We start from the raw sequence: 20,790 nt of genomic DNA on the forward strand, positions 1-20,790 counted from the left end.
AAAGATTGGCCAACAGATGGTGCTGCTAATAAATTACTTATACCACAGGCTGATCATAGTTTGGTCAGTAGTAAAATGAACAAGATTGAAAGTTTATAACGGTATTTAAACAACTAAATTTTATTCTATCGTTTAGTATGGCATCTGCCTCATTAATGACGATTACAAATATTTAAGCTCTAAGATTTCACTAGTATTCACTTGAAAGCACTATGTAAAGCTTCTAACGTTATTTCTCCGTACTTTCTTAAGTCTTATAAGTGATCATTCCATAAGCTAACGTGTATTTACTTTCGTATAGCACAAGAAGAAACATAATTTAACAATATTTATGCATTCAGTGCTATAATTATTAATCTTTTTAAGTTTCGCTACATTAATAGTTGTCATTTTTTTCGAACAATTTATCCAGTCTTAAGTGGGTTCAACATGGTACAGTCGTGGATAGTAATAGTAATGGTCAAATGTACAAATCGTATTTTTATCGATATCATTCTTAAAATATGTGTATACTACGGATAATTGTATTTGTTAAGAGTTAATGACGTTACTTAAATGTTATAGCAAAGCTTTCGAATGTGTTTACATTCACGTGTTTCATACAATCTCGCAAGTGATTAAACTTTGTAATAATCAATTGGAATTTTTCATACTTTTGAATATATGAAGTTAATTGATCATGGAGAGAAGCTAACCAGAAGCGAATTAAAATAATTAATCTCTGGATAGATGGTCGTAACATATTAGTTTTATCCACATGCCATGCTTACGAGCAATTTGTGTATTGTTGGCATGTCAAGCAGTAGTTTAATAGTGCACACAAAAAAGTGCATTGATAATATGGCCTAACTTCCATACAATGTATGTTTTTCGCAAGATGCATAGGAAGAAAAAAATGTGTGGAATCTTCGAAATGAGTGTTAAATATTGTTTGAGATTTGTTAACCGTGATTCAGTTGTTTTCTATATGAAAGTGTTACCTACCATGTTATCAGAGATATTTGGTGTATTTGTGGAAAAATCAACGTTTTCGTAGTAATGCACCAAGAGTAGGTTTTAGGAAAACGAAGTGGACAAGAAATAAATTTAAAATTTGTTGCGGGCAAACTCGACTTCAATTTGACATAATGAGTATAACTGGTAATTACAGTAGAAATTGTATATTAAATACTCTAGGAAAAGGTAACGTTTCGAAATTTCCCACTTGCTTTTGCACTATTTAGGTTGGTATATATGAGGAATAATTGAGATACTTTTACTCAATTTTACTGTAATTATGCATCATTTATGCTATAATTATGATATTTTATGTAGAAGAAATCTTTCGTTAATCACAAGTAAATACATGCCAAGTATTACGTAAAAGCTCAACCCTTTAAAACAGTCAGTTTCCCTTCTTGTTATGACTTTTGCAAGTTAAGCGTTTTTTATCCTTTAAAAGGTATTTTGCACACGTTGTATCCCCAAGTGACAAGAGTATTAATAGAAAGTGGTGTCTGAATGCAGGGGATGTACTCATTGTAATGTTTTCTCATAAATTATGGCTTTTATTTCGTAAATAATCCATCGTAAAAATCCATTTGCCGCCACAGAAAAAATCGTCTGCTTCAGCTCTTCTTCCCACGTTTCCTGGCGTAACTAAGCGAGAGAATGGCTTCACTTTTGCGCCGTAAAGCAGTCCTTGAATGTTCAATGGTCTGTCCCTATTCTCTATTTTTCTATTTTCTTTCTTTTTCTATCCAGCTTCTCTATTAACTTTTCCTTCTCTCTATATCACGTTCCTGTCTTTATATTTTTTTTGTTTGTTTACTTATCTTTCTCTACATCGCTTCTTTATCTTCAATTCTCTCTTTCGCTCTCTCTCACTTATGTATTATTCTCGTTTGTTATTTCTCTCCCCATCTCGCTTTTATTTATTTATTTACTTTCCTTTCTCTCTAATCGAGTTTTTTAAAATTAATTAATCTTAACTTAACTCTCTAGTCTTCTTAAACCCGAAGGTTCATGGCTGCAGCAACACAGGCCTTCCATCTGTCCCTATCTTTAGCAAGATCTATATACTCTTTTCCATCCCTACCGATTTCCTTCAGGTTCATCTCAACGTTGTCCCTCCATCTTCGTCTTGGCCTTCCTATAGGTATCTTACCATCAGGTTTCCCAACAAGAATACACTGAAATGCCCCAGGCCGGTAAAGGCTCAGAACATTCCAGGTGCCTAATTTAATATCCTTATTCCTAATGTAGATCTTATCCTTAGTCCAGGGACCTCCCAAAGTGGTTCCCGCCCGGAGATCCGAATTGGGGACTATTTTACCTCCGAAATATTTTACCTTGGGAACAGCCATGGCCTCATATTGCTGTTTCTTGACGTGTCTTTTTACAGTGCAGAGTTGTCAGCTCTACGCCTAAACCCCAATATGAATGGAGGACCGCGCCTGTCGTTGGTCAGCGGATCCCTCGGATCTAGCTGGGAGATCACATTGCAGTCCAATGTCACTTTTGCCGATTGTGGGACACTCATAGAGCCATGACAGGCAGCTCTGTAAATCCCAACAGAGCAAAATGTTGACCATTTCACTCTGTTGGTTGACTAACTGCAGTGAACAAGTCACTGGGCGATGAGGTCGTCACATCCCTACGCCTAAAACTTTTGGCTAACCGCGAAGATGAGGATGAGTGATGATATGATGAAATTGACGAAGCTACACTCTGAAAAGAATACCCATGCCCAGGTCGGGATTCGAACCCGGGACCATCGCGTTTTCTCTTCAGTTTTCTATCTATTTCTTTTCTTAGCTATTTTTCTCTCGTTTCTGCACCTCCTTCATCTTTGTTCTCTGTTCCTCATGATTGGGCAAAAGTTGCAGAAAAGCGACATGAACTAAATGAATCAAGAGAGATCAGAGATGTTGATCACGCCACTCTGCACTGCTAAATCAACTTCGAACAACACACCGATCCAAAAGAACGGAGGTGATATTTAAATACGAAAGAAACGGATGGAGATTGAATCACAGGTGGCACTCTTCAGTGGTAAACAAGCGCCGTCACGTCAGGAGATAACGAGGAGAATAAGTCGTAATGCACTCATTGTATCACAAAAATAGCCCGTTCCCTTGAACACCACAAAGGAAAATTGCGCCGCCAAGCACCCCGTTACCTAGGAAACGTGTTTATCTCTCCGATACCAGGGCCATCCGAGGCGCTCCCGAGTGCTTCTTGATTGGTCCTCGGCGGGTGACTGGAGTGCGTTTGAGAAGACCTATCCAGGCAGTAAATTCGGTCACCTGATGATGATCCGTCAGACCCCGCGCTATGATCTTCATTTTGACGTCGACCGTCCTAATCATCTACTTCGTACGGTTTCACTGAAGATGGAGGATCATTTCTTGGGGAAGTTGGAGTTAAAGAGGTACTTTGGCTAGATTCGACAACCAGCCCACCAGAAACACTCGCGCAGTGGCTGAATGTTGTCCGCAAACGAGACACTCATAGATTGGAGAACTGGTTTCGGTAAGGTCAACAAGCGTCCCATATTACCCCGCGGACAATTAAGCTGTGCAGGAAAGGGAACAGATACAGTATCCTCCTAAAAGCTTTGATCCGAATTGCACCCCCTCTTGAGAAAGGCCTTTGATAATCCTAAAGCAAAGAGGTACAGAGGAAGATCTACTACAATTCATACAGAGCATGGGCGGAGTTTGAGCTCTTGCTTTGTGGGGGGGCAGACTCTGGGAGAAGCATATGATGTACCTGAGGGTTATTGAATATCCCCTAGTTTATAAGGGGCCCGGAGGCCTTCCCCGTGAAATACAAAAAAGAACAACTTAAAAACACTTAGTTTTAGGCCTTTTAGATTTGAAAATGTTAAATTTCCTTGCTTAAGTAAATAAATATTAATTAGTATATTGGTTGTCAGTTTTAAAAGAAGCAAAACAGTACGATTATTGCATTTTGCATTTCATTAAAGTTTTATTACAATACTCGTATAACTTTTAAAAAGTTACGGTAAGCTTCAGAAATTTTAGAAAAATTAAACTGAAAAGTTCTTTTGATGCCTCAGCAGTAACTGTTGGCTAAACACAAAGTCATTTTACGTTTTTCTTTCTGTACAAACTGTACACATCAATCAAATCGTCTAAGACCCGCTATTGCGGCGCAATTACCGCACATGACATCATGCCAAACGTCAAGTTTGCGTATGGCTTCATAACAAAATTGTAGTAACCGAACTTAATCATGTGTTATTTTTTTAATATTTTTTAAAGTTGGGGGGCCAGGACCCCTCTGGCCCCTCCAGAACTCCGACTATGATCCAGAGTCTGTATACAAAATGTCGCTACTATGTCAGAACTGCAAATGTTAAATCAGAATAGCTTGAAACAAGAATCATGTTGCACGATGAAGACAAACGAATGTAAGAAAAGGTTAAAAAGTTACAGTTAGGTCAAAAAACAAAAGGTTAGTACGTACAACTGTTACATTGTACGTATGCAGATGATATAAATCGTTGTTAATTAAGAAACGTTGCCTTGGGTAACTTTTTGTCAAGCGACACGTGCCACTAAGAAACGAACCTTCAAAATTAAATGGGACCTTTCGTACCGGAGTGACCATCAGCACATGTAGCTCGGACTGGGCCGTTTCCTCAACATCGTGCCGGCTCGGTCTGTTGTCCGCGCATCCGCAGACGCTCACTTTGTTCTGAAAGTTGACACAGGAGACACCAAAACATGTTCCTTCGGGGAAGAATGCACGAATCAAAATCCTCAGTTCTCTCACCATTTCCGCAGTGTGCAACTGCAACAGTGCTCTCAGCATCCTTGCAGATCGGGAAGCACCAACACTCCTTGCAGCTTCACCAGGGGGAGGGAGGGCACGATTCGGATTGGGATTCCAGGTTGCCTCCAGCGGCAACCGAAGCCAAATCCCTTCCTGGAGAACTGGAGAAAATCTTGCGGGCGCGCCCTCTCCAAACACTCCCCTGAATATCTGGTACTGAGCTCCGTAATTCTACTTAAGCCGTTCATTCAAGAGAAGACTTCTGGAAAAGCGAGGTTTCCAGACATAGGCAATCCATTAACAACAGGGTGCTCTGAGGTCGAGGACGGAATCGAAACGTTTAGAGCAGCGATTATGCCGTTCTCCTGCCAGAATGTTGAAAAATATCACCCTTGGAGGCAGTGTTGCCAAAATTTCCCTTTATAAGATGCAAAATTTCCCGTTTTCAACTTAAATTTCCCTTCTCTCAAGAAATCACATAATAGTAGTGATTGATTTTACCTCGCTTTTTCTGCAACTTGTGGATAATCTGCGAAGATGGGGATGAATGATGATGTGATGATACGACACTGACAAACACCCATTCACAGACCGGGATTCGAATCCGATACCCGTGGCGTCGTAGCGCGATGCGCTAACCACTCCGCCACGGGGGCCGGCAACAATAGTAGTACTGGGTAGAATTTTCGTTGGCCCATTTTCATGAATATGAAAAAAGCTATACGTACATTCTGTTCTCCTCCGTGGCTGTGCGGTCCGACTGCGGGACGTCATGGGTTCGAGTCCGCCTGGGTTCAGTCTCTGCGTTCTTGGCCTGTGTATAGGATCGGTGGCAACCAGTGATGTGCCGTAGACTATAAGTTTACGTCTACATACTTTGTCTACACGTAATCTACGCGTAGATTACATTGGGTTGTAGTTTACATAGACTACGTAGACAATCTAAAGTCCATTAAAATTAATTTTCAAAGCTTTCATGAAAGGAAATTGACATTTTCAACTATATTGGTTTCTAACGAAATGAGAAGAATCCTATTTACAACAAAATTTATCTTCTCTTCTCTCATCAACTTTGGAAGAAGATAAATAGTATGCAAAAACAACAACAGATGGCAGTCGTGAGGCAAGAGTGGCCTTTTCCCCATAAAACACTAGAATATTTCCTATATTAGGTTTCTTCCTAGGTGAGAAATTGTTCGAATTTGGAAGAAAGAGTATGAAAAGTTAGCCTCACACATCGGCAACTGATACGCAGTATAATTTTCTTTTATTCCACGGCGCCCTTTGTTAAGTTATCACCTTTCGCCATGTTGTTTACATAGATTACCTAATCTACGTGTATAGAATAGTCTACGTGTAGAATGTAGACTATCGTTGTTTACGCGTAGACGCACATCAATGGTGGCAACCCACCATCGTGAGGAAATTGTGGAGCTACGAGTGAGTAGCGTAACCAGAATTTCAAATTTGATGCTCTGTTCCACCTTTAATTTCTTCCATGATCTGAGTTCAAACCGGCATGAACCATTAGTTTTAAGAACTTTCCTAGCGTTATTAATAATTCCTGGGGTGATAAATTCGTATCGGTTTTGTCATTTGTAATTATCTAATTATTTTTAGAGGTCCTTGGATAGTCTGGTAATTTTTCAATTCGATATATTTTGATAGCGGTTAAATTACTGTTTAGTTTTATTTACAACTAGCTGATTAGCCGGCGTTGCCCGGGTATTTATTTATCCCAATCTTGTTTTAGATAGGAAAATAATGAATTCTAACTATAGTGTAAAATGTAACTAATTTTAAATGTGATTGTGAATTTCACCAATTAGCTTAGGGATTCCGAAAACTATGGATTCGACACTAATCTAGATTATTTATTGCATTTTATTTTTCACCCCCTCTCACCCCCCCCCATGCCAATAGGTGATGACCTTGGAGTTGAACCGCATTGGGAGTGTCACGAAAACTATGCATTCCATTCGCAACACAGCCTGAATGTTAGACAACCCGAGAAACACTATCGTTGTGCGGGATTGCATAGAGTCACGGATGTCGGTGCGGAATTTAATATCGGTGGTTCTCGATTATTTATTCCCACCCCACCCCTAGGGGTTCCAAGGGTATCTTACCCCTACAGTATTTCATTCCAGATTGTACGTAATATGTGTATGAAATTTGGTTGAAATCGCTCCAGGCTTTCGAGAGTTATGCCGGAACAAATACACACATACATCCATTTTTATATATATAGATTTTATACATGCATGCTTACAACCAGTCTCTTCGCTATCGGACAAGTTGTCCCAGGTTCGAAGCCTTGTCAGGCATGAATGTACAGTCACCAGCATTAATAATGGGGCACCTAGATCCTGAAGTACTCGCTTGCCTGCAAGGCGTTGTGTGTGTTGCGTAACTCTACGGCGGTGGTATAAATTGCAATTGAAAATGTGCTATTAAAATCCACTCATTACCTTAGAGTTAGGCAACACACATAACGCCTTGCCAGGAAGCAAGTATTTCAGGATCTAGGTGTCCATTATTATTGCCGGTCACTGTACAATTGTGAGTTCTAGCATCACCCATTTCATAAGTTCATCATTCATCCTCATCGTCGCTATTGACAGAAGTTGTAGAAAAGTGAAATAAAATAAACCAGAATTAGAAAAAAAAATACATTTTGGTTTATACTGAAAGTGGTGAGAACAAAAAGTTATAGATATGAAACTTAAGAGTTGCATAATCTGCTAACAGTGAATCTGATATCTTGAAATTTCCCACCCAATTTCCCTTCTCCCTTCGAAATTCCCTCAAAAGGGAATTTTCCCCTTATATGGCAACACTGGCTGCCAGTCCCAGGTTCTTATAGCTGATGTGCTGTGTTTACGCAACGAAATTACTGGACTTGGTCACAGAGTGAGTGCGAACATAATAGGAAATAATGAATAGTGTAAGAAATGGTGCATAAATATAGACAGAACTCAATAGTGAAAAATTCACGAAGATAATTCTGGAGAAACTACGGTGAACTGCAATTATACACAAAAGCTGTTAGCATTCAGCATGACGTGTTGATCAAGGTTCAGAGGGTCTTGGAGCACCACTTGCTTTCTTCACCACCTTAAGGATTAAAGTTAACCGAAAATGATGCATAGCAACGTGTTCCTCTTGAATTCCTAGCACATTTTCATACGTCACATGCCCAAGTTGCTATTTTAAGAAAATTGAAGTTGAATCCAAGATGGCGGACTTCAAGGTGTTTGCCACATACCCTATCCTCTTCCCTGTATCATGTTTCACTATCCGTATTTGTTTTAAATGGATGTTCTCAAACTTATGGACCACCCTGTATATATATAAATGCATATCTTCCAATCTTTTTCTCTGTCTCTTTATATCATTTTCACTCCTTTACCTCTTTTTGATTGATTGATTGATTTGGTGTTTTAAGTCCACTTTATGCACAGAAAGGCTAATCGGGACTGGACCTACAGTTTAAAGTGGGATCCGAACCACTATATGCCTCCACCGGGTATCGAACCCGGGACCTCTTGATTACAAGGCAACGACGCTACCACTGCGCCATCGGGGAGACCTTTGCTCCTTTTTGTACGAGGGTGTGATTCTTAATCTACAATACACGGTGATTCAAAACTCCCTTAACACCTCCTGCCTTGTAAACTGTAGGTCCAGTCCCGATTAGCCGTACTGTGCATAAAGTGGACTTAGAACACCAAATCAATCAATCAATCAATTAACACCTCCTATAAAATGTAAAGGAGTTAGGCTGAGTACAAATGATCATGATAGAAACAGGTTAGGCCTAGGGGGGAATATAATGATGTGTTCCAAGCGGACGTCCGCAATATTGGTGGCCGCCATATTGAATTTAACACAACATTTTTTTAAATGGGAAGGGGGTGATGTGATATATCAAATCAGGCTAGAATTTTACAAGAAATGCAACGGTGGAGGTTTTTTTGACTTATCTTTAACCAGTAAAAAGCTATTATTAAATGCGTGTACACATTTCCGCCTTTTCGAGGTCAGAAAAGCATTAAAATGCCTCTAACGCGCCAGTATCGCATCGAGGCAATACTGACGTCCAGCGTGAGAAGTTCTAACTACTTTACGTTTTAGGGCATGTCGATGAACTTTTGAATCACCCTGTAGATTATTCTGAACATCTTTCACATAATTTATTTAGGTATGGACGGGGGTTGGTTAAGCAGGGAAAATCGACATAAATATGCAAAATACAAAAAAAATTAAAAATCGTCCAAGGACACTTCAAAAAGCGACACGCCCACTCCATACAGCCAACGCATAAACAGCTGCCACCGAAACAGCAAAACAAGCGAGGTGAGCTGGTAGGAGACATGGAACGTTACATCTCCCTCCCCCTCACTTCTCCTCTGCCTCAACCGCGATTATAATTATGCCGACGACAGTAATTAGCGGCCTCTTTCAGAAAGGAGACATTCATCGCTAATAAGTGATCTGCAGAGGGAAAAGGAATCTTGGGAGGAATTAATCCGTAATTAAAACATTAGCTCCTTTTGAGAATTTTCTTTGATTTTTGGTTCTCTTTCAGTTTTTCTCTGCACTGGTTTCTTTTAGATATGTTCGAGGTAGTGAAACCTGGTGCGAGTCTCTGTACGCGCCATTTCACTAGCAACTGCTGGACTGATGTTGATGAAGGCTCATTAGTTGTGGTGGCAACTGAGTGCAAACGTAATATCTGTAGTACAGTAGGATGCAGAGGTGTTGCTCTGCAAATTGCCCACGACAATTGACAATAATACAGTATGCGCCAAAATATACAGTACTGAAATGAAAAGATGAACAAAAGTTACAATATAGTGACTGGTCTATATGCAACCCAAATAACAATCGTGCCTTTTGGGTTGCATAACTGTCAGGAAACCTAAGGTTAGGTTAGGGCATGTGGAGTGGACGATTGTCATTTGGGTTGCATATAGACCAGTCACCTTTTTCAAACTCGGTCCACCTTCACGACCGCTTCCGTATGAGCGGAAATAATGCTCAACTATGAATACTTTTTCCTCCGTCGAGAGACCCATTTGCAACAACAACTGCACAACACAACTTCCTTTTCACTGCTGCGAACACGTGCAGCTGGAGCTATGCCCCGTCCACAAACGCAACCACGTGTTCGAGATGCGCGAGTTTCAGTACTGTATATTTTGGCGCATACAGTATTTCTCTTACGTCAAATTTATTGAGGAAATTCCAGATACAGCACAAATGGCCATTTTACGCTGAAATTATCAACAATGAGAGAGAAATTTAAAAATAACAAAAGAATACAAAAATATTAACAAAATTGATTTGCTTTATTTTACTTCTCCTTTTGCGCCACTTTTGGCTAATTTGTGATGAAATTGATGAATAGACACTCAGAAACATCCATGCCCAGGCCAGGATTCGAACCCGGGACCTCTGGCGTCGTAGGACGATGTGCTAACCAATCCGCCACGGGGGCCGATTTTCCCTCAAACAATTCTCCCTCATTCTGACAACCAAATGAATGCAATTTCTTCTACAATGTCCCCTGCTATCGACATGTTCCTCTTGACACCAAGACTCCATTGCAAATCAGATGACACAAGGAGCGAAAAATGTACAACCCAATTTCGGCAAGAAAACGTAAACATTTTGATTCGAACAATCCTAAGCATCGTGAACTTAATGTGATAACGCTAGATTGACAGCAGGCGTCTGGAGAAATGACGCTTCGCTCCTGGAGGATTGATCCACTGGAGATTGAATCAGATGTTTGAGGAACGAAATAAGTCAATTCTCGCCTCCAGAGTTTGCAGTACCCTGGAGTATTCACTGGGCATAAGTTTTCCAACAAGGCGAGAAGACATTTGCATCGCAAGCCGAGTCTGAATGGAGAACGATTGTCAACAACTTTTTGCCGCGATGTCTGCAAATATAAATACGGCAGAGAATAAAGAAGACATCCTCGTCAAACACGCCGGGAATAAGAGCATACTCTCTATTCCTTGAGCTGCAGACGGTGTTCAGAGCGAGGAATAAGGCGACGGTTTATATGAGAAGTGGAACATTTTTCACCCTTCGATACTTCATTGTCGCTTTGAAGCTTTTAGATTTGAAGACGCACCGAAGTATTTTATTCCATTTGTATACAGAGTTGGGCAAGTTTTTTAAAAAATAACACGTTATTCGTTCCTTTGCTTCCAAACGTTACACGTTATTAGTTAATTTGCTTCCAAGCGTTACACGTTATTAGTTCCTTTACTTCCAAGCGTTACACGTTATTCGTTCCTTTGCTTCCAAGCGTAACAAGATATTCGTCCCTTTGCTTCCAAACGTTACACGTTATTCGTTCATTTGCTTCCAAGTGTTACACGTTATTCGTTCCTTTACTTCCAAACGTACCACGATATTCGTTCATTTGCTTCCAAGCGTTACACGTTATTCGTTCCTTTACTTCCAAGCGTTACACGTTATTGGTCCCCTTGCTTCCAAACGTACCACATTATTCATTCATTTGCTTCCAAACGTACCACGTTATTCGTTCCTTTACTTCCAAGCGTTACACGTTATTCATTCCTTTACTTCCAAGCGTTACACGTAATTAGTTCATTTGCTTATAAACGTTACACCTTATTAGTTCATTTGCTTCCAAGCGTTACATGTTATTCGTTCCTTTGCTTCCAAACGTTACACGTTATTAGTTTATTTGCTTCCAAGCGTTACATGTTATTCGTCCCTTTGCTTCCAAACGTTACACGTTATTCATTCATTTGCTTCCAAACGTATCACGTTATTGGTCCCGTTGCTTCCAAACGTACCACATTATCCATTCATTTGCTACCAAACGTACCACGTTATTCGTTCCTTTACTTCCAAGCGTTACACGTTATTCGTTCCTTTACTTCCAAGCGTTACACGTTATTCGTTTCTTTGCTTCCAAACGTTACACGCTATTAGTTCATTTGCTTCCAAGCGTTACACGTTATTCGTTCCTTTACTTCCAAGCGTTACACGTTATTCGTTCCTTTACTTCCAAGCGTTACACGTTATTCGTTCCTTTACTTCCAAGCGTTACACGTTATTCGTTCCTTTACTTCCAAACGTACCACGTTATTCGTTCATTTGCTTCCAAGCGTTACACGTTATTCGTTCCTTTGCTTCCAAGCGTTACACGTTATTGGTCCCTTTGCTTCCAAACGTACCACATTATTCATTCATTTGCTTCCAAACGTACCACGTTATTCGTTCATTTACTTCCAAGCGTTACACGTTATTCGTTCCTTTACTTCAAAGCGTTACACGTTATTCGTTCCTTTGCTTCCAAACGTTACACGTTATTACTTCATTTGCTTCCAAGCGTTACACGTTATTCGTTCCTTTACGTCCAAGCGTTACACGTTATTCGTTCCTTTACTTCCAAGCGTTACACGGTATTGGTCTCTTTGCTTCCAAACGTACCACATTATTCATTCATTTGCTTCCAAACGTAACACGTTATTCGTTCCTTTACTTCCAAGCGTTACACGTTATTCGCTCCTTTACTTCCAAGCGTAACACGTTATTCGTCCATTTGCTTCCAAACGTAACACGTTATACATTCATTTGCTTCCAAACGTACCACGATATTGGTCCCTTTGCTTCCAAACGTACCACATTATTCATTCATTTGCTTCCAAACGTACCACGTTATTCGTTCCTTTACTTCCCAGCGTTAAACGTTATTCATTCCTTTACTTCCAAGCGTTACACGTTATTCGTTCCTTTGCTTCCAAGCGTAACACGTTATTCTTTCCTTTGCTTCCAAACGTTACACGTTATTAGTTTATTTGCTTCCAAGCGTTACATGTTATTCGTCCCTTTGCTTCCAAACGTTACACGTTATTCATTAATTTGCTTCCAAACGTATCACGTTATTGGTCCCTTTGCTTCCAAACGTACCACATTATTCATTCATTTGCTACCAAACGTACCACGTTATTCGTTCCTTTACTTCCAAGCGTTACACGTTATTCGTTCCTTTACTTCCAAGCGTTACACGTTATTCGTTTCTTTGCTTCCAAACGTTACACGCTATTAGTTCATTTGCTTCCAAGCGTTACACGTTATTCGTTCCTTTACTTCCAAGCGTTACACGTTATTCGTTCCTTTACTTCCAAGCGTTACACGTTATTCGTTCCTTTACTTCCAAGCGTTACACGTTATTCGTTCCTTTACTTCCAAACGTACCACGTTATTCGTTCATTTGCTTCCAAGCGTTACACGTTATTCGTTCCTTTGCTTCCAAGCGTTACACGTTATTGGTCCCTTTGCTTCCAAACGTACCACATTATTCATTCATTTGCTTCCAAACGTACCACGTTATTCGTTCCTTTACTTCCAAGCGTTACACGTTATTCGTTCCTTTACTTCAAAGCGTTACACGTTATTCGTTCCTTTGCTTCCAAACGTTACACGTTATTACTTCATTTGCTTCCAAGCGTTACACGTTATTCGTTCCTTTACGTCCAAGCGTTACACGTTATTCGTTCCTTTACTTCCAAGCGTTACACGGTATTGGTCTCTTTGCTTCCAAACGTACCACATTATTCATTCATTTGCTTCCAAACGTAACACGTTATTCGTTCCTTTACTTCCAAGCGTTACACGTTATTCGCTCCTTTACTTCCAAGCGTAACACGTTATTCGTCCATTTGCTTCCAAACGTAACACGTTATACATTCATTTGCTTCCAAACGTACCACGATATTGGTCCCTTTGCTTCCAAACGTACCATATTATTCATTCATTTGCTTCCAAACGTACCACGTTATTCGTTCCTTTGCTTCCAAACGTACCACATTATTCATTCATTTGCTACCAAACGTACCACGTTATTCATTCCTTTACTTCCAAGCGTAACACGTTATTCTTTCCTTTGCTTCCAAACGTTACACGTTATTAGTTTATTTGCTTCCAAGCGTTACATGTTATTCGTCCCTTTGCTTCCAAACGTTACACGTTATTCATTAATTTGCTTCCAAACGTATCACGTTATTGGTCCCTTTGCTTCCAAACGTACCACATTATTCATTCATTTGCTACCAAACGTACCACGTTATTCGTTCCTTTACTTCCAAGCGTTACACGTTATTCGTTCCTTTACTTCCAAGCGTTACACGTTATTAGTTCATTTGCTTCCAAACGTAACACGTTATTCGTCGCTTTGCTTCCAAACGTAACACGTTATTCATTCATTTCCTTCCAAACGTACCACGTTATTGGTCCCTTTGTTTCCAAACGTACCATATTATTCATTCATTTGCTTCCAAACGTAACACGTTATTCGTTCCTGTGCTTCCAAAGTAACATGTTGCAACTACTTTCGTTCCAAGAGTAGCACATTACCGAAACCGGAACCCCTAGATTACAAGGCGATTACGTTACCACTATGTGATCCTTTTTAGTGGTAATCCTAACAACGTCCTTTAAAGATCTGAGATGGCAACCTTGTCCCACTCAAGCGCATCCTAACTTCACTTGCACCACTGAATCCTCGAAACAGATAATTAACGAAACAATGCAGCTGGCAGAGTCAATTTTAAATTCTCTTGCGTAATTCTATTTCGGTTGCACGCTAGTGTGGAAGATCTCGATCCCCCACGACCAGTACCCAATTTCTCTCCGTAACAACGGCCGATGTTGTTTCAACATTAAGGCTCTCACAATCGCACCAATTTAACAGTAAGATTGTCTCTGCGCTGGAGGAATTTCCACTTCCGGATCGGCAAATATTGACCGAGTTATTCTCCATGGTATTAGGCACTGGTTGTGTTTTTATTCCTGGAGGCATTCCCAGATCTGGGTGTTTCTGCTACGAGATCCGCTTCGTGGATTTAGTTCACAAGCAACGAGAGTGAACGACGGGCTCAGTGTCTAAGCGACACATACAATTGGTGCGTTTCATTGTTTGCACAGAGAAACTGATTTTTGGAAAGCATTCGATTTCGAGTCAATGTCTCGTTATAAAAACATCACTCCCCTCTGTTCAACGCTACTCTTTTCTGAACAGGCCGAATCACGCTGAATTTGCTACTTGAACGCCCTTCTTGGAACTGGACTTGCTACCAGACTAGAAATGATGGCTGCCAGACTAGTTTTGGCGATGAAACCGTGTTCTAATTGCAACTTGCTTCTCCGCTCGTTGTTGTGGTAACAACCAATCAGGGCGTACGTTGGTAATATAAAGATACTGTGAGCTTTCCAAGCAATAGCAGATTTTGTCTGTGGTTTTTGAATTTTTGCTCTTTGCTTGATAGAAGAAGGAGCAGAAATGAGGTACATTTGTCGTTGCGAAATTTAATGGAACATAACACGTTTTCCATGTAACACTTAAGTTTAATTTGTTTTTAATCCAATATTAAAACGGTAAAAATTTACTTTCCTTCGGACACTTATAACTTCTTCGTTTCGTCAATTTGTGACATTCGTACTTACCTATCTGCTACGCGGAACATTCCTTAAGGTGTATTGACGTTTTTTTTGATCAAAGTAATTGCAATTTTTCACATTACGAGTACTTCTTTCTCGTAGTCTTTTCGCTTGCCTGAGACACAATATGGCGCGTACAAATTCCTACAAAATCGCGCGTCGTGCTTCTGTTTTGTCGATTTTCATTTGTTATGCAGTGTTTCAACCTTCGGAACCCAAGAAATACCCGTGAACAACGCTCATCTGATCCATTTTTTTTTTTTTTTTAAATTTCGCATTGTTTTACGAAGAAAATTGTAATGTTTCGTGGCGCTATCCGTGAATGGTTTTTGGGGCTATCCGTCCCGGAATCGGTGCAAAACTAAAAAATTATTTGCGTTTGAAATTTTTGAGTCCAAATTTCCCACCGATTCCGGGCTCCGCCCCTGGGGTAATTGACCTACCGTCCCCTTCCGCTACCGCGACCCCGCCTCCGCTCCGGCTACCCGGCTTTCTCTATAGAGTCCCTGTTAATGGCATGTTACAAATTGGCCGGAGTCACCTGCCCCCATATGAGCCCAAAACTTTTAAATTTGAAGAAATCCGTTTCCAGGATACGGAAAACTTACCTGAATTTCACCACGCATCCACGACACGTCATATTAGGCATATACCCACAGCCCATTCCTTCTAACGAGTAGCTTACATTCACTGCCACATTTTCGACATTCCTTTCCTTCCTTCACGATCCCGTGTTCAATTAAATTAAAAAATCTACTGGATATTCCACACCCGGTACGAATTTCACCACGCATCCACGACACGTTATGTTTCTAACTTTCGATGCAAACACAGACAGTTCGAAACACTGGATACCCAATGAACATGAACAAAACACAATCACGACGCGTGATGATGTACGAAGGTGTACACGCCCAAGGCTATTGTCCGTCGGAGAATTAGTTTACAACAAAGAACATGAATTTCCGCTATTCTACATTCCCACATCACACAAAACACATTACAGATGTTAGACAATGTTACAGGAACTTTTTACGGTAAGTAGTTTCTTCTGTAAAAATGAAGAAATCTGTCCGAACAATAGTAAACTAGTACCGATTTTTCTTTAAAGACATGACAAACCCACTCCAGAAAATCTGGGGCCGCCACTGCACACAAGTCTTATCACACTCTCTCCCGGAAGTCTCTGGAGCAAGGAAACGAGAACAAGTCTCCGTGCAAGTAGTGGATCGAGAGGGCTCGACCAATGAGCGCGCGATAATGGAATTGAATGCGTGGAGGAGAAATCACGGCTGCAGCTCCCAGTCGTTTGCAGTAGCGCGCACTCGCTTTCTCTTATTCTCTACCGTTATGCGCAGCCTTGCTGCACAGATTCCCGAGACAAGAGTGTACTTATTCATATTGTGAACCACTTGCTATTGATACGAAAATTATCAAATATTCCGTGCTATCATTTGAAGATTTTACAGGAGAGCACATTATTTTCTTGTTTTCCCTATCTGCTTTCCCTATATACGCAACCAAAACGTCTTTACTATGGAAGGGAAAAGCAAGTCCTATTCTTGTACAATTCCTAGCCTTCACAGAGCTATTTGATACCACCTTTACCTCAAGTTATCTGAAAATGGACAAAACACGTTCTTTCCCTGTGGTCTTCATTCAGAGACTGTTCACTCAGTAAGCCTGAATAGATATTTCTGTAGAGATGAGGTTTTAGTACAACTGGGACAACAATTGCTTTCGTTATTTGATAACGAGTCATCCAAACCAGTCGTTTAGACTTCTCAGAGTTTCTCTGAAGATCACAAACTCAAATGTAATGAGGGAAAAAACCACCAACTTTTCCCCTACTTAGTATATTTTCTGGGGAGAGCACTCATGTTCAAGACAGAACCTCAATACCGTGTATGTATGTTTTTCTAAATTACTCCACACAGGAGGAAAGAGAAGCGCAGATATAAATCTCTCCAACGAGAGAGAAGGATAATAGCAAAAGGAAAACAAAAAAGGAAAAATTCAACGTCTGCCATTATCTGTGCAGAACGCACGAAACAATTTCGTACCTTCCTTTACGTCGCATTTCGGCATTCTTTTGTTTTTCCTGTGCTACTCCCTAATTAAAATCATACGTACAATGAAGACCGGAATGAGTTTTTTTCTTTCTTTTCTTGTGGGGATGTTTTCTCCATTTAACTGTAACCGGAGAAAGAAATTCACTCCAGCCTCGGTTCCGCAGCTGGTACACTCACCGGCAAAAAAATGGGACACCTACAGGGTGAGCCAAAAGTCCCATTGCCCCATTTTTTTCTTTCATATTGATGAAAAATATTCATGGTCCAATATAGTATAACAGGAGATATATTTGATCACATAAGGCTATAGACAACAACTTGCTCCAGATTGTATCTGCGTATGTCATCATTTTCATAACAGAGAATTATTCGCCTCCAAGTACAATGAGAAATTCTCCTCAGCATTGCTGGAGTGACTGATGCAAATGCATTAAGAGTGGCTTCTTTAAGTTTGTCAGTTGTCTCGTAACGTTTGCTATTCACCTTCTGTTTGATGTAACCCCACAATCACACGATGTTTCCAAACCCTTAATTGAGATAATCTCATACGGGAATAGCATAATGTGCTGGTGCACCATCCTGTTGCAACCAGACTCGACCTTGCCGTTCAGGAATAAACCAGTCATGTAACATGGTGCGATTGTTAATTTTGTTTACAGCAAGAAAAATGGACCAAACAGGGATGTGACAGACATTGCAGCCCTCTTCATCACATACGTTAGGGCGAATAATTCTCTGTTATCAAAATGATGGCATACACACAGATACTTTGGAATAAGTTGTCTATAGCCTCATCTGATCAAATGTATCTGCTGTTATACTATACTGGACCATGAATATTATACATCAATATGAAAAAATAAATAAATAGGGGGTAATGGGACTTTTGGCTCACCCTGTAGATTCAGAAATACTAGCTTCCCTGCAAGGCGTTATGTGTATTGCCTAACTATACGGCGATGAGCCAACTTCAACAGGAAGTTCTGCTATCGCAACAGAATTAGGCAACACACATAATGGTTTGCAGGGAAGCGAGTTTTTCAGGATCTGGGTGTCCCATTTTTATGCCGGTGACTGTACATTGTAGTGGAGCACATCTTTATACAGCATGTTTGTCCAATGTGCAGTTCGACATATTGTTTTTTGGTAGAATTTTGTATTACTCCGTGCATTTATAGTGAAAATGAAAACTTTTCTAATTTTTCAAGACTAAAAAAAGTGCATGACAATTGCGCTGTATAGATTACTAAGTCCATTGACTGTACATCGTACACTGACTACAATTCTTACATCACGCAATTTCATAACTACATTGTGGATTTATATGCTATAAACTAGCAAAATACACATGCAAATATGTATTTGAAACCTTAAAAGTTGGCACTGAGATATGCAAAATAAATGTGAACATGAACAGCAATTACGAATTGAAGTTTGCTTTAAAAGGTTACTTATGCACAGACAAGTTAATCGGGACTGGACCTACAGTTTAAAGTGTGATATGTGCTTCCAGTGGGTATGGAAACAGGAACCCCATTAATTACAAGGTCACGACGTATAAAATTCGATCAATATATGAATAATCCTTCAAATAATGTTCACACTTTTAACTTTCTTCAACATTGGTTTTACAGTAAAACCTCGTTAATTCAGACTAATTGCGGGGATAAGTTGACCGGTTTAACGAAAGTCCGGATTAACTGAAATAACCTAAAAGAACAGTAGAAAGTGCATTAAATCTCCGTTTATAGCAACAAAACACGTTTGTTATGGTGTACTTAAAGGGGCATAGGCGTAAATACACTATGCAGTACAGTATAAAGTCTGCGGGAAACGTAATTTCGTCAGTGGTTGACTTCCTTTTCTATGGGAAGTTCTCTTGTTGACTTCTAGCCACATTTATAAACCTTGAATTCGGTTTTTTCTTTTGTCTGTCCGGATTAACGAGGTTGTACTGTATTTCTAGTTTTCTTCGCAAATTTTTCCTGTTGTTGTATCGTTTTATTCTTATTGTATTTGTCTTGTCTTTTCATTCTTTGTAATCTTTACTTTTTTCATTATTAAGTTGAATTTTTGGTGTTAGATGGTGGGAGACCAGCAACAGCGAAGTAATCAAGTCAATTCAATTCCACTCGTCTAAGAATTGCAAAAAACTTCAGAGTTTACTAACTTCCATTCAAACCAAAACTCAGTAATCTTGAATTAGACTCTAAAGACTTAATCCAAAGACTTAAATGCATTCAGTCAAAGTTTCTTAGATGCCTCAAATTCAAAACCTGTGGAGAATATCAAACATTCGAACTGTGCGACATCTACTTTTAACTTCACTGAACTAGCACTTCGACCACAAGTAAGTCATTTGCTCCTTCCCAATACAGTAATTAACGACATAATATACGATTGCAATAATATCAGCCATAACATTTAATGTTCCCGTTCTTAAAACACGCTCCATTTCATTGGCAGAGAGCGAAAACTTCAGTTCTTTCAGCACCTCCGGCGTTGAGAACCTGCAACTCTTTCAATACGATTGCAAGTGTAAGTAACGACAATTCAGTGATTGTAATTATACAGAGTGATCCACGAGAAAGTAGCCCCAGACTGAAACAACGATCAAGTGGATAGTGCATAACTACAGTATGCGCCAAAATATACAGTACTGAAATGAAAAGATGAACAAAAGTATACGACATGTTACAATATAGTGACTGGTATATATGCAACCCAAATAACAATCGTGCCTTTTGGGTTGCATAACTGTTAGGAAACCTAAGGTTAGGTTAGGTTAGGGCATGTGGAGTGAACGATTGTCATTTGGGTTGCATATAGACCAGTCACCTTTTTCAAACTCGGTCCACCTTCACGACCGATTCCGTATGAGCGGAAATAATGCTCAACTATGAATACTTTTTCCTCCGTCGAGAGACCCATTTCCAACAACAACTGCACAACACAACTTCCTTTTCACTACTGCGAACACGTGCAGCTGGAGCTATGCCCCGTCGACAAACGCAACCACGTGTTCGAGATGCCCGAGTTTCAGTACTGTATATTTTGGCGCATACCGTACTATTATATTATTACCATAATTACAGCTTTTTACAATAATGGCTTTTATCTAAAGGTTAGAAAATATATACTTGTCGGAAGAGGTGCTGGAAAAGGCCATTATTTACAGTGAAGAATAAATCCTGCCGTAGGGTACTGTGGAACCGGGCAATTAAAACTAAACTAAAGTTCCACGGCGCAACAGCCCTTAAAGGGCCAGGGCCTGCCAGAGAGGCTTTTTCATTGGGTGATGCGTGGTGAGCGTATCGAGTCCCATCGCGCCCTGGCTTTCCAGACCGTACTTCTTCTCTTCAAGTACCTCTCCAAAGACCATCCCGACGATAGGCCAACGTCGAATTTTCGGGTGCTCCTACCGGGAATCTAACCCGAGGCCCTT

The 20,790-nt window shown here is 40.1% G+C and overlaps 1 protein-coding gene across 1 annotated transcript in view; it reads right to left on the bottom strand.

Moving 5' to 3' along the window:
* The window catches only part of LOC146004296 (uncharacterized), a 953,900-nt gene that overhangs the window by 369,080 nt on the left and 564,030 nt on the right, over nt 1-20,790 (bottom strand). The window lies entirely within an intron of this gene.

This window comes from Lepisma saccharinum, chromosome 21 (genome assembly GCF_977018435.1).
Source record: "Lepisma saccharinum chromosome 21, izLepSacc3.1, whole genome shotgun sequence".
Classification (NCBI taxonomy): Eukaryota; Metazoa; Arthropoda; class Insecta; order Zygentoma; family Lepismatidae; genus Lepisma; species Lepisma saccharinum.